The 12,435-nt window shown below is 41.4% G+C and overlaps 1 protein-coding gene and 1 pseudogene across 6 annotated transcripts in view; one reads left to right on the top strand and one right to left on the bottom strand.

Moving 5' to 3' along the window:
• Nucleotides 1–12,435, top strand: part of SENP7 (SUMO specific peptidase 7) — a 151,794-nt gene that overhangs the window by 25,017 nt on the left and 114,342 nt on the right. The window lies entirely within an intron of this gene.
• On the bottom strand, nt 11,289–11,378 carry LOC119039019 (uncharacterized; annotated as a pseudogene).

The raw sequence follows: 12,435 nt of genomic DNA, 5'->3' as shown, positions 1-12,435 counted from the left end.
TAATATTTTTGAGTAATACTGAGTTATGCTAGGCTGTCTGAAACATTTTATAAATTGCTACTGTACAGGGAAGTAAAAACAACAAAAATATATCTGGAGAGGAAAAAATTCCTTTATATTTGTATAACTTTAGAACCTTGAACCCTGTCTACTGTGTTTGATCTCACTTTTGAAGATTGTAATACCTTTCAAGGTCTTTTAAAAATTAACAGTTTTAGCCCTGGCTGGTGTAGCTCAGTGGATTGAGCACCAGCCTATAAAGCAAAGTGTTGCTGGTTCGATTCCTAGTCAGGGCACATGCCTGGGTTGCAGGCCAGTTCCCAGCAGGGGACAGATGATAGGCAACCACATATTGATGTTTCTCTCCTACTATTTCTCCTTCCTGTCCCCTCTCTCTAAAGATAAATAAATAAAACATTAAAAAAATTATAGTTTTATTACGATTTAATTTACGTATTTTAACTTTTACTCATTTAAAGTCTATAATTTTAGTACATTTATAGAGTTGCGCAACCATCATCACAATTTCATTTTAGAACATTTTCAAAATTGCCCTCACCATCCCACCCAAAACCCCCAAAGCCTGTATCCATTCTCACCTGTAGCCCAAGTCAACTACTAATCTGTTTTCTGTTTCTATAGGTTTTCTTCTGGATATTTTTAATGCATGAAATCATATGGTACGCTCTTGCATGTATTAGTACTTTGTTTCTTTTTATTGCTGAATAACATTCTATTGTATGGATATTTGTTTATCCATTCACCAGTTTATAGACACTTGGGTGATTTCTACTTTTTGGGGAATAGTGAATGATGTTGACATAAATATTCCTGTACAGGTTTTTGTGTAAACTTATGTTTTTATTTCTCTTAGGATTGGAATTCAAGGTTGTAATTAAACTGTTGAATTGTTTTCCAAAATCACTCTATCATTTTACATTTCCATTGTCAGTATATGACTTTTCCAGCTTTTCCCCCATCCTCATCAGTACTTAATCCTCCCTCCTTCACTCTTTTGTTCTTTCCGTAGATGTCCGAGTGGGTGTGAAACAGTGTCTCGAGGTTTCCTTATGTGTTTCCTAATAACATTAAGTGTCTTTTCATGCATGTGCTTGGTGGTCATTTCTTTACCTGCTTTGGAGAAATGTCTATTTAGAGCCTTTGCTTATTTTATTTCATTATTTATTTATTTATATCCTTTGCCCATTTTGAAATTGGGATGTTTTTATTTTTGTTGTTGATTTGTAAAAGTCCTTTATATATTCTGGTACAAGTCCTTATCAGGTACATGATTTGCAAATACTTTCTCTCATCCAGATTTTCATTTAAAAAAATTTTTTTTTACTGGTCCTGGCAGGTGTGGCTAAGTGGATTGAATGCTGGCCTGCGAACCAAAGGGTCATTGGTTTGATTCCAGTCAGGGCACATGCCTGGGTTGCAGGCCAAGTCCCCAGTAGGGGACATGCAAGAGGCAACCACACATTGATGTTTCTTTCCCTCTCTTTTTACTTTCCTGCCCCTCTCTCTAAAAATAAATTTAAAAAACCTTTTTATTATACATTTTCTTTACCATTTAGTCCCCTTAAACCCTCTATACCCCTGCAGTCACTATACTGTTGTCCATGACCATGAGTCCTTTTTCCTTTTTTCTCAGTCCCTACACTCCCTAACCTCCTCTCACTTTTTAGCTGTCAACCTGCTCTCTGTGGGTCTGTCTTTATTTTGCTTGTTAGTTCAGTTTGTTCATTAGATTCCACATATGAGTGAAATCATATGGTATTTGTCTTTCTCTGACTGGCTCAATTTGCTTTTAGCATAATGTTCTCCAGGTTCATCCATACTATCACAAAGGGTAAAAATTTCTTCTTGTTTATAGCTGAATAGTATTCCATTGTGTAAATGTCCCATAGTTGTTTTAGCCATTCATCTATTGGTAGACACTCGGGCTGCTTCCATATCTTGGTGATTGTAAATAGCACTCCAGTGAACATAAGGGTGCTTATGTTCTTTTGGAATTAGTGTTTTGGGTTCCTTCGGATATGTTCTCAGAAGTGGAATCGCTGGGTCAAAAGGCAGATCCATTTTCAATTTTTTGTGGTATCTTCATACTGCTTTTATCTTCATATCGCTTTCCATAGTGGCGGAACTAATCTGCATTCCTGCCAACAGCGCAGAAGGGTTCCCCTTTCTCCAAATCCTCACCAGCACTTGTTTGTTGCTTTATTGATGATAGCCATTCTGACAGGTGTGAGATAATGTCTCATTGTGGTATATTTATTTATTTATTTTTTGAAATATATTTTATTGATTATGCTATTACAGTTGTCCCATTTCTCCCCTTCACTCCACTCTGTACACCCCCTTCCACCCACATTCCTCCCCTTTATTTTATGTCCATGGTCATACATGTAAGTGCTTTAACTTCTACATTTTCCATACTGTTTTTATTCTCCCCATCCGTCTATTTTCTACCTACCATCTATGCTACTTATTCTCTGTACCTTTCCCCCCTCTCCCCCTGCCCTGTTGATAATCCTCCATGTGATCTCTGTTTCTGTGATTCTGTTCCTATTCTAACTTGTTTGCTTAGTTTGTTTTTGTTTTAGATGTGGTTGTTAATAATAGTGAGTTTGCTATCATTTACATGTTTTTTATCTTCTTTTTCTTAGATAAGTCCCTTTAACATTTCATGTAATTAGGGCTTGATGATGATGAACTCCTTGAACTTGACTTTATCTGAAAAGCACTTTATTTGTCCTCTGATTCTAAATGAAAGCTTTGCTGGATAGAACAATCTTAGATGTAGGTCCTTTCCTTTCAAATACTTCTCTCCAGCCCCTTCTTTCCTGTAAGGTCTTTTTGGAGAAACCAGCTGACAGTCTGATGGGAACTCCTTTGTAGGTGACTATCTCCTTATCTCTTGCTGCTTCTAGGATTCTCTCCTTCATTTGGATCTTGGCTAATGTAATTATGATGTGCCTTGGTGTGTTCCTCCTTGGGTCCACCTTCCTTGGGACTCTGAGCTTCCTGTACTTCCTGGAAGTCTATTTCCTTAGCCAGGTTGGGGAAGTTCTCCTTTATTATTTGTTCAAATAAATTTTCCACTTGTTGCTTTTCCTCTTCCCCTTCTGGTACCCCTATCATTTGGATGTTGGAATGTTTAAAGATGTCCTGGAGGTTCTTAAGCCTCTCCTCATTTTTTTTAATTCCTGTTTCTTCATTCTTTCTTGTTTGGCTGTTTCTTTCCTCTTTCTGGTTTACTTTATTGATTTGAGTCCCAGTTTTCTTCCCATCACTATTGGTTCCCTTGCATTTTCCTTTATTTCACTTAGTTGACCTTTTATTTTTTCATGTAATTTGAGACCAAATTCAACCAATTTTGTGAGCATCCTGATTACCAGTGCTTTGTACTGTGCATCTGATAAGTCGGTATCTCTTGGTCGCTTAGATGTATTGGCTTTAGGGCTTTGATCTGTTCTTCCATTTGAGCCATTTTTTTCGAGGGGGGTCTGGTCGCAACTCTTACATGTGAGGGGCGGAGCCTTAGGTTTTTTTTTTTATTTATTTTTATTTTTTTTATTTTTATTTTTTATTTTTTATTTTTTTATTGATTATGCCATTACATTTGCTCTATTCCCCCCTCCCTTCCCCTCCACCCTGCATACCCCTCCCCCACCATTTCCCCCTTTAGTTCATGAACATGTGTCTCAATTTCTTTAGATTCTGTATTTCCCCTACTATTCTTACCCTCCCCCTATGTATTTTCTATCTACTGTCTATGCTACTTATTTTCTGTACCTTCTCCCCCCTTCCCCTCCTCCCACTCCCCCTATTGCTAACCCTCCCTGAGATCTTCATTTCTATGGTTCTGCTCCTGATCTAGCTATCCTCTTAGTTTGCTTTTGTTTTAGGTGTGGTTCTTAATAACTGTGAGTTTGCTGTCCTTTCACTGTTCGTCTTTTTTATCTTCTTTTTCTTAGGTAAGTCCCTTTAACATTTCATATAATAAGGGCTTGGTGATGATGAACTCCTTGAATTTGGTCTTATCTGAGAAGCACTTTATCTGTCCTTCCATTCTAAATGAAAGTTTTGCTGGGTAGAGCAATCTTGGTTGTAGATCTTTGGTTTTCATGACTTGGAATACCTCTTTCCAGCCCCTTCTTGCCTGTAAGGTCTCTTTTGAGAAATCAGCTGACAGTCTGATGGGAACTCCTTTGTAGGTGACTGTCCCCTTAGCTCTTGCTGCTTCTAAGATTCTCTCCTTCATTTTAATCTTGGCTAATGTAATTATGATGTGCCTTGGTGTGTTCCTTCTTGAGTCCAACTTCTTTGGGATTCTCTGAGCTTCCTGGATTTCTCGGAAGTCTATTTCCTTTGCCATCTTGGGGAAATTCTCCTTTATTATTTGTTCAAATAATTTTTCAACTGGTGGTTGTGCCTTTCCCCCCTTCTGGTACCCCTATAATTCGGATGTTGGAACGTTTAAAGATGTCCTGGAGGTTCCTAATCTTCTCCTTATTTTTCTGAATTCTTATTTCTTCATTCCTTTCTGTTTGACCATTTTTTTCTTCCTTCTGGTTCTCTCCCTTGATTTGAGTCCCAATTTTCTTTCCATTACTATTGGAATCTTTTGTATCCCCATTCATTTCAATTAATTTAGCTTCCATATGTTTCTCTAATTTGTGGCTAAAGTCAACCAGTTCTGTAAGGATCCTTATAACCAGTGTTTTGAACTGTGCATCTGAAAGACTGGCTATTTCTTCATCACTTAGGTCTATCGGTTCTGGGGCTCTGAGTTGTCCTAGAGCCATTTTTGGTCTGTTCGCGCTGTTAAGTGAGCGGAGCGAAGCCTTAGTTGTTTACCAGGACGGGGCGACCCAGGTCGCTGGTTTGTGACGCTGTGTGTGGGGGCGGGGTCAGAGAGGGAGCGATGGCGTTCCTCTCCGCTAGCCCAGCGTTTCCAGTCACTCCGTACGCCTGGGGTTTATCCGATCGGAATTGCGCGAGCCTGCTGCCCTGCGCCGGCTTCCCTTCTCACTGGCTTCAACGCACGTAAATGCGCGCGACTGAGCGACCCACCGCGCCCCTTCTTTGTGCGCTCCGGCAGCCAGCTCGCTCGCAATCGCGCCCTCGGTTCCCTGCGCGCACCGCCCCGGGAATTTTTTCTTGCTAACCTGCTCCGCTGCTGGCCTGGCTCCTCGTACCGGTCCAGCCGAGTATCTAGTTGTCCTTTGGACTCCGTATTGTCGATTTTCCGTGTGGCTTGGTTGTGACTGCTGTTAAAAATAGTTGTTCTTAGATTTGGTTGTGCACAGAGGCGAGGTGGATCCTCCATCTACGTCTCCATCTTGGCGGAAGTGAGCCTTAGGTTTTCAATAGGGCAGGGCAACTCACGTTTCTGTGTTGTGATGCTGTATTTGGGGGTGGGGTCGAGAGAGAACAATAGCCTTTGCTCAACTTTCTGTCGGACCTGTTTCCCTTCCACCACTTCCCCCAAGCAAACTGGGCCTTTCTGGTGCTGATTCTCAGGGTGGGTGGGCTTCTGTGCATTCTATGACACTGTGGGTACCTCCAACAAACTCTCCTGTGAGGCTGGGAGTTTCTCCCTGTGCCTCAACCCCCACAGGTGTTTTCAGTTGGTGTTTTGAGGCTTTATTTGCCAGCACTGGGACCCTGGGTTGCGTGGTTTGTCTCGCTCCCCAGTTATCTGTATGCAAATGTGGGACTGCTGCCTGATCAGCCACCCTGTGCGCAGTGCCTTGCTTCATGCCACCATGCTGGGTCTGCCTATTTGCACCCCGTGCCCTGGGTCTGCCAGCCACTGCCTGGGTGCCCAGGGTCCATCCTCTGCTGTTTAGTGTGCCTGGGGTGCCTTGCGGTCCCGGTGTTAGTGTTTCTTGTGCTTTGGCCCCTCTTCGCTTGGCCGCTCAACTCCACCCCACCTACTGGTTAAGATGAATGAATGTGTCTATTTTAACTCCTTGACTGTCCAACTTTCATATAGTTCAATTTTCTGTCAGTTCTAGTTGTTACTTTGTTTCTAAATTTTTGTTGTCCTTAGTTTGTCTACCTATGCCTCCATCTTGGCTGGAAGTCCCAGTTTTGTAACTTTTAAAAAAGTTTTGGATTTTTATTTATTTTTTAAAGATTTTATTATATTTATCTTTAGAGGGGAAAGGAAGGAGAAAGGGAGAGAAATATCAATGTATGGTTGCTTCTCATGTGTCCCTCGCTGGGAACTGACCTGTAACCCAGGCATGTGCCCTGACTGGGAATCGAACTACGATTGTTTGGTCTGCAGGCCCGTGCTCAATCCACTGAGCTACACCAGCCAGGGCGGGTTTTAATTTCTTACAAGTTGTATCGGCTCACTTTTTTTCCTTTTTTTTTAAGTTGAAATATTTTGGGATCATAAAGTTGGAAGCAGTCTTTTGCATTTTTGTGACCTAGTCCACTTGTCATGGTTTTTTGTACAGTGCCTTTCATATTGCATAGAAGTCTCCTGTGGTAGACTGGAGGGGCAGATACTGGTGGTGGTTGATTTGTCTTGATGGTTACAACACTGGCATTGAAGGAAATCTTTAGAGGTGCTTGTTGCATTGACCTCGAATGCATGGAAAAGACATCTATTTTGAAGCTTGTCAATTTTTTTTTTTTTTACATTACCATACACGGGATTGTTAGTAATACCGTGTGTGTTCTCTTTAATTTCAGGAATGTGAGCTTGCCGTCTTCACCATCTTTCTATGTGTATATATATATATTTTTAAATTTTATTTTATTATTAAAAATTTTTTTTTATTGATTATGCTGTTACAGTTGTTCTATTCCCCCCTTCATTCTCCTCCACCCTACCCCCCCGTCCCCACCATTACCCCCCCTTTAGTTTATGTCCATGTGTCTCAAGTCCTTTAGATTCTATATTTCCCGTGCTATTCTTGCCCCCCATCTATTTTCTATCTACTGTCTATGCTACTTATTTTCTGTACCTTCTCCCCCCTTCTCCTCCTCCCACTCCCCTGTTGCTAACCCTCCTTGAGATCTTCATTTCTATGTTTCCACTCCTGATCTAGCTGTCCTTTTAGTTTGCTTTCGTTTTAGGTGTGGTTGTTAATAACTGTGAGTTTGTTGTCCTTTCACTGTTCAAGGTTTTTTAACTTCTTTTTCTTAGGTAAGTCCCTTTAACATTTCATATAATAAGGGCTTGGTGATGATGAACTCCTTGAATTTGATCTTATCTGAGAAGCACTTTATCTGTCCTTCCATTCTAAATGAAAGTTTTGCTGGATAGAGCAATCTTGGTTGTAGGTCTTTGGATTTCATGACTTGGAATACCTCTTTCCAGCCCTTTCTTGCCTGTAAGGTCTCTTTTGAGAAATAGGCTGATAGTCTGATGGGCATTCCTTTGTAGGTGACTGTCCCCTTATCTCTTGCTGTTTCTAGGATTCTCTCCTTCATTGTAATTTTGGCTAATGTAATGATGATGTGCCTTGGTGTGTTCCTCCTTGGGTCCACCTTCTTTGGACTCTCTGAGTTTCCTGGATTTCCCGGAGGTCTATTTCCTTTGCCAGGTTGGGGGAGTTCTTCTTTATTATTTGTTCAAATAAGTTTTCCACTTGTTGCTCTTCCTCTTCCCCTTCTGGTACCCCTATGATTCTTTTGTTGGAACATTTAAAGATGTACTGGAGGGTCCTAAGCCTCTCCTCATTTTTTTTGAATTCTTGTTTTTTCTTTTCTGTTTGGTGTGTTTTTTCTTCCTTCTGGTCCACTCCTGATTTTAGTTCCAGTTTTGTTTCCATCACTATTGGTTCCCTATGCATTTTGCTTCATTTCCCTTAGTGTAGCCTTCATTTTTCATCTAATTTGTGACTAAAATCAACCAGTTCTGTGAGCATCCTGATCACCAATATTTTTAACTGTGCATGTGATAGGTTGGCTATCTCTTGGTTGCTTAAAATATTGGCTCTGGGGCTTTGAGCTGTTCTTCCGCTTGAGCCATAATGTTTTGGTCTGGTTGTGCCTGTTACATATGAGGGACAAAAGCTTAGGTGATCACCAGGACAGTTCAACCCAGTCGCTGGGTTGTGACTGGGGGCTGAGTCAGAGACAGAGCAGTGGCATTTGTTAGCTTTCTATCGGACCTCGGTCCCCTCTGCTGCCTCCCACAAGCAAATTGGGCCCTTCCTGGTGCTGGTTCCTAGGTATGTGGGCCTGTGCATGCTCTAGGACCCTGTGGGTCTCTCCACCCAAATCTCCTGTGAGGCTGGGAACCCCTCCTAGTACCTCAACCCCCAAAAGTTTTTTTAATCAGTGCTCCTAGGCTTTAATTCCTGTTGCTGTGGCCTTGGGTTGAGCGGTCTGTCTCACTGGTTCACTTTTTCCGGTGGTTTATCTGTATGTGAATGTGTGACTACAGTCAGCCAGCTGCCTTGTGCCCTCACTGGGTCTGCGCATTGCCACTCCATGCCTTGGATTAGCCAACTGCCGCTTGTGCTTCTGGGTCGATCTGCGGCCACCACTTTTTCCTGCTGTCACCCCTCTCTGCTGGCTGCCGACTCTGCCCCTTTTACCATTCTGGATGAATGGTTCATTGTTGTCGGACTTCAGTACAGTTCCATTTTCTGTCTGTTTTGGTTGTGTTTTTGTTTTCTAAATCTTTGTTGTCCTTAAACTTGGTTGTGTGAGGAGGTACAGTATTTCCACCTACACCTTCATCTTGACCGGAAGTCTCCCTATTTGTCCTTAATCCCCTCACCTCTTCACCCATTTTCTCCCTCTGCCATCCCATCTGGCAACCATCTGGTAACTAACTTCTTTTCTCTTGCTGCTCTTAAGAGTCTGTCTTTATCCTTAACTTTTGAGATTTGAATTATGATTTCTCTTGTGGGCCTGTTTGCATTCATCTTGTTTAGAACTCTCTGTGCTTACTGGACTTGATGTCTATTTCCTTTACCAAGTTAGAGAAGTTTTCTTTCATTATTTTTTCAAGTAGGTTTCCAATTTCTTACTCTTTCTCTTGTCCTTCTGACATCTTTTTAATGCAAATTGTCGCATACTTGAGGTTGTCCTAACGGCTCCTTATACTCTCTCTCTTTTTTTTTTTTGGACTCTTTTCTTTTGTTGTTCTGATTGGTTCTTTGTTTCCTTATGTTCCATATTATTGATTTGATTTTCAGCTTCATCCACTTTACTGTGATTCCCTGTAACTTATTCTCTATTTCATTAGAGTACTCTTCATTTCTGCCTGGATCTTTTTTATGCTGTTGATTTACTCACCAACTTCCTTTAAGCATCCTTATAATGAGTGTTTTCAATTCTGCAGCTGATAGATTGCTCAACTACATTTTGTTAAGTTCTTTTTCTGGAGTTTTGTTCTACACTTTCATTTGCGCCATGTTTCTTTTTTCTCTCATTTGGCAGCCTCTCTGGTTCTTTGTATTAAGTGGGGATGCTGTGACTCTCTGTTTTGGTAGGGTGGCCTAATGTAGTATGTGTCCTGTAGGGTCCAATGGCACAGCCTCCCCTATCACACAAATAAATACTTGAGGTACACCCTTTGTGTGGGTTGAGTACACTTTTCTCTTGTAGTTGAGCTTTGGTTGCTGTTGGCTGATCAGTGGGAGGGATTTACCCAAGCTAGTCAGTTGCAAGCACCACTGACCACCAGCCTCTTCTGTCTGTGGAAAATCACCTATGCCTGAGCAGGGTATTGGTGCTCTGAAGTGGTCTGCATCTGTCCACTGGGTGCGCTGGTCCTGGGGTTTCCCAGGTGGTACAGGCCACTGTCAGCTCCTGCCAGTGTTTTTCCTGGGGCCACCCTGCCTGAGCTCTTGTGAGATAAGAGCAATCTGAGATACTTGTGCTTGGGCTGCTACTTGTGCTGGGCTTGGAGATTCCCAGGAGAAGCCAAGCTGTGAATATAAGCTGGCTGCTACTTGTGTGGGGCATGGGGCTCACTGAAGATACTTGTTTCTTGTTTGATAAGATTCAGGAATTTGTGATGCAGGGACCAAGACCAGCCTTTCATATGGAAAAACAGCTTGGGTGAGCTTGTGTAGTTGGATGGGATGGGATCTCTGGGGATCTTGCGGGTCAAACTGTATTAGCCAGGGTGATGTAGTCTCAGATATGGCACCAGTTTACCAGCTCTGTGAGGGGAAGGTTTAGCAAAGGGATGATTGCCTCTCACCTTGATGCCCGACTCTTCAGTTTTTCCCTGTATGTCACTGGTGTCCTTCAAGCTGCTACCCCACTGCTGGAGCTCAGAGTGAGTGAGCCTGAGTAGGTGAGACCTTGTGCGGGTTCTTTAAGACGAACTGCTTGGTGCTTCTGCAGTTTCTTCCACCGACTCAGTCCTTCCTGGTTGTTGTAGCCAGAAGTTGTGGGGACTTCTCTTCCTAGTACTGGAATCCTAGGCTGTGGAGCCTGGTGTGGGTTGGGACTCCTTGCTCCTGAGACATTCCTCCCAAAGTTTTATCCATGTAGTTGTTAGACCAGCCTGTTCCTTATCAACGTCCCTCCTACCAGTCTCGATGGATGTGGTTTCTTTAATTCCATAGTTGTCAAACTTCTATTCAACTTGATTTTGTTGTTGTTGTCAGACTTCCATTCAACTCAGTTGCTGGCAGTTCTGAGTGATGGTTGTTGTATATGTTAGTTGTAATTTTGATGTGGTTGTGCGAAAAAAGGCAAGCTATGTTTGCCTATGCTACCATCTTGACAGGAAGTGCTACTTGGGATGTTTTAAGCCATTTTTTCCTCATATTTTTTTTCTCTGTTTCTTTTCTTCTTGGCACATTGTGTAAGTTGGTCAATTTGGTGGTGTCTCACTTATCCCTTTGTTTATGTTAATTTTCTTTTGTCTGTTTCTTTTTGTTCTTCAGACCTGAATTTCCACTGATGTATCTTTAAGTTTGTTGATTTTTCTTTTTGTTTGGTAAATTTTTGGTTGCTACTAGCTCTGGGTTCTTACACTCTCCTCCTAAGGTGTAGATAATGCTTATGAAGGGTAATTGACATAACCTGTAATCCTTAATTGCTTTTCTGTAAAATTGGGAAGACAGTCACTAACACATTCTTCCAAATTATCGATTCTTCTGTTTGCTGAAATTTGCTTTTGTATTCTTGTGAATTTTATTTTAATTATTGTCTTTTAGATCTAGAATTCCTTCTTGTTTCTTTTTAGATGTTCTACCTCTTTGTTGATATTTCCATTTTGTTCATGTATCATCTTGACTTTCTCCAAATCTTCCTTTAGTTCTTTGAGCATCTTTAATACAACTCTTACTTAAAATATGGAACGCTTGTCAAACTTGCTTGTCATCCCTGCTTATCTTCTCTGTATTATTGCAATTTTAGTTTAGGTGCTGCTGAAACAAGCCGTGACAGAGCTGTTTTGAGGGTTCTCTAGTACACCTGCTATCCAGTCTTCTTTAGGGACAGTTTCTGTCGTTTTTTTTTTGTTTGTTTGAATGGGCCATACTCTCTATTTCAAGTTTTACTTGTTTTGAAAGTTCAGCATAATCTGTAAACTTAAGATCTTGTCAGGTCTTTTTTGAGCCATTTCTTGTGCATATGTGTTAACTTTTTGATTTGCCCCTTTTATGCATTTAATTTTGAATGTTACAGTCTTTAATGTCTGGCCCCCAAGAAGGGAAAAAGAGTAAAATGAATAGGAAAAAGCATTACTGGCTCTTTAAATCCTCTATAAGTTATTACTGCCAGACAGGGTGGGTCTTGCAACAGTGGGAGGGAATGGTGACCCCAGTGCCTGTCCCTTGTTCAAAAAGCTTGTAAAAGGTTCTGGCTGGTGTGACTCGGTTGGAGCTCTGTCCTATAACCAAAAGTTTGTAGATTTGATCCCTGGTCTGGGCATATATGATCCCTGTTTTTTTAGGCACATGTAGTCCTCCATGTGGGTACATACCAGAGGCAACCAATCAATGTTTCTCTCATGTCAATATTTTTTTTTCTAAGAAGCAATAAAAAAATGTCCTTGGGTGTGGGTTAAAAAAAAAAAGGCTAGAAAAAGCCCTGGCTGTTGTGGCTCAGATTGTTGGAGCCTGTCATCCTGTAAACCCAAAGGTCACAGGTTTGATTCTGGGTTGCAGGACATACCTGTGTTGTGGGTTCATCCCTGGTTTGTGTGTGCAGGAGAGTTTCTTGCATTGATCTTTCTCTTTCTTCCTTCCTTTCCCTTTCTAAAATCAAGAAGCATGTTCTCAGGTGAGGGTTAAAAATAAAGCCAGAAAAAATGTTGTTAATTAAAGGTAATTACAGTTATTTTTACTTACAACACTTCTGACACCAAAGTGCGTGCAAATTTTCCAACACCATTTCTCCAGCTCTCTGGGTACAACGTCGTGTTCTACCCAGGTTAGTTCAATTCTGACAATATCTGCCTGCTGTTAGCATCAGGTTCCAATTGAGGGCTCA

The sequence above is a fragment of the Artibeus jamaicensis genome, unplaced genomic scaffold (genome assembly GCF_021234435.1).
Source record: "Artibeus jamaicensis isolate MK-2021 breed Jamaican fruit bat unplaced genomic scaffold, CSHL_Jam_final contig_558, whole genome shotgun sequence".
Lineage (NCBI taxonomy): Eukaryota > Metazoa > Chordata > Mammalia > Chiroptera > Phyllostomidae > Artibeus > Artibeus jamaicensis.
Note: the sequence above shows the minus strand (reverse complement) of the source record. Positions and strands in the feature narration are given on the sequence as shown.